The sequence below is a fragment of the Pinus tabuliformis genome, chromosome 9 (assembly GCF_031772625.1).
Source record: "Pinus tabuliformis cultivar Carrire ecotype Pingquan chromosome 9, CPIR1, whole genome shotgun sequence".
Taxonomy (NCBI): domain Eukaryota; kingdom Viridiplantae; phylum Streptophyta; class Pinopsida; order Pinales; family Pinaceae; genus Pinus; species Pinus tabuliformis.
Window position 1 is genome coordinate 950484924 of NC_142307.1, and position 2833 is coordinate 950487756.

The window sequence follows — 2833 nt, forward strand, 5'->3', positions numbered from 1 at the left end:
CCTCAATTGTTGTTTATCATCGGGACTCTGATGGAGATTCTAATCTAGGCGTGTAATGCCAGATCAGGCTTCATCTTGGAAACCTACATGTGTGTATGCTAAAATTAATGAACTTTAATCGCAATGGCCCTTCTGTGCAGGGTTGTAATTTCTGAATTCATGTTTATGTGGCTCATGTTTTCTCAAGAAAGTATTTTCGGTGAGACCACATTCAAAATAATTTTTTCAATGCGTTTCGAACCCTCAATTGTGGTTAATCATCAAGACTGAGATGGAGATTTTGATCTAGGCATGCAATGCTAGATCAAACTTCATCTTGGAAACGTGCACGTGTGTACACTCAAATTGATGAACTTTAATTGCAATGGTCATTTCGTGGGGTTGTAATTCATGTTTTTGTGGCTCATATCTTCTCAATAAAGTATTTTCGATAAGACCACATTACTAATATTTTTTTAATTCTACATATTAATTTGAAACAATGAATTACATGTCTCATTCCAGTTGAAATCTTTTACTTTTAATTATTCTTGTCTCATTGAAATATTTTATTATCATGAACACTAAAATATTTTTTCATTTACATTCTCTCCATATATATATATATATATATATATATATATATATATATATATATATTCAAAAGTGAGAATATAAGTTAAGATAATTTTTTTACTTTTATTTACTCTTCTTTATTTATTTATAAAGTTGATATAAGATTATGATATTTCATATGTACATCTAAATATTTGATTTATGGTTGAGAGTCAGTAAAATATGTATCTTCATGTTTTTTTAATTATAGTAGATTTTCTCTAATTATAGTAAAAAAAAATTAATTTAAAGATTTTTTTTAAAGGAACATGTGTCAACTCCAAGTTGAGCACAGACATAATTATACATCTTCCTCGTACTTGCTAGAGAATGAGCCTATTGACTCAATGAAAAATGGTTTTTGGGCATGTGGTATTGATGAGCCATGGTATTGTAACAAAGCATGTTTCCAAATTAATAATATCCTTAATAAAGTGAACGTGAATATCCATGGTTAGAAATATTGTTATATTGTAAGCATTAAAGTTTTTATGTTCTTATTAATTAAATTTAAATATGGTTACAGAATCATTATTATCCGTGGTTAGAAATATTGTTATATTGTAAATATTAAATATTAATATTTTTATGCTCTTATTAATTAAATTTAAATATAGTTACAGAATCATTATTTTAATTTATTTATTAAGTAAAATGGATCTTAACTTATAGCTACTACTTATATGTTATATATTTTAATGTGATATATCATATTTATTTTCTTTTATCTAAAAAGTTATTTGTAATTTTATTAATAAAAACAAAATTACAATATAACAAATTGAATATTGTTATTTTTATTATTTTAACTTTTTTATAGACATTATAACATCTCCTCCATACTAGGCTCTATATTAATTTTAACATTTTATTATTATTTAATTGAGCTGACATATAAATGTTTACAAAATTTTTATCTCTTACAAATTGATAATATAAATTCAACATATTGAACCAAAATTTAAAAATATTTACATATTTTCTTACATTACACATACACATCTCGCCTATACTCAGGTGTAGAGCATCTTTCAACACAATAATAAAACATAAATTGAAATAATAACACTTGGATTATTATTACACAAAAATTACATGAATCGGAAAAATAAATTCCAGTAAAGGAAATAAAGGAAATCACTGTATAGAAATAATGATGTTTAAAAAACTCTTCCAACCAACGTGGAAAAGGATCTCAGTAAGTAGCTAGGTCATTTGTGGACCAACATAGCTTACACGATTCTTTTTCATATTGATATTCCTAGACGGGCATCGCAATCCCCGTTAATAGCTTGGAGGTCTATTTTACCATCCCCGTGAATAACTTGTATGTTTCTAAGCATAAGGTGATTTTAGAGGCGAAGGATGAGCTACTGAAGGGTGCCCTGTGTTTGTTACAAGGAAAAACAGAGACCTTCTACAATAGTTCTTATTTACCAACTCATCAATTAACAATTGTCTTTCAGGATAATTCACTATTAATAAATTTAAGTGTAAACCTTAATATGATATTAAATTTAAATATTAAAAAAATAAATTTTGTTATATTTATATTTACGTCGTAAGGCGTTTTTTTTCTGAAATGAATTCCCCTAAATGCCTTTCTGTCCTAATCTTAATCGTCAGATCTATTGTTAGACTATTGAACAATTATCTGCCATCCAAAGAAAACATTAAAAAAACAATTATTAGTTAAAAAATTAATTAAACCCAACGCATCCCATCCGTCTACCTAGTAGGTCGGTCGTGTGCTGCACGAGCTTTTTCTGCAGGAGGAGGGCCAGGAGGATGAGGAGGGCCACGCAGGGCGGATTTTTCTACAGGAGGAGGAGCGCCAAGAGGATGAGGAGGGCCGCGCAAGGTGGATTTTTCTGCAGGAGAAGGAGTGCCAGGCCAGGTTTCTTGCTTTTGCTTTTGTTCTGTTTTTAGGGTTATCTTTTTTTTTTGACTGGTTTTCTTGTTTGTTGTAGGGATGCAAACCAACCTAGCGCATAGAGGTAGGATGGGTTGTATTTGGATGATGGTGTTCCCTTCAGCGGGGCCTTCCTTGCCTACTTTCAATCTGGTGACCCCGACCGCACAGCTCAGTACAGCTTGGAAACGGAGGGCGGCAGGCTGTGGACGCCGAGGTAGAGTGGAGTCTCATCTCATTACAATATTGACTTTGTTTAAAGGTATGGCTTAATCGACTGGTTCAGCAATCCATGAAGAACTGTAACACATCTCCAAAACGCAAAAG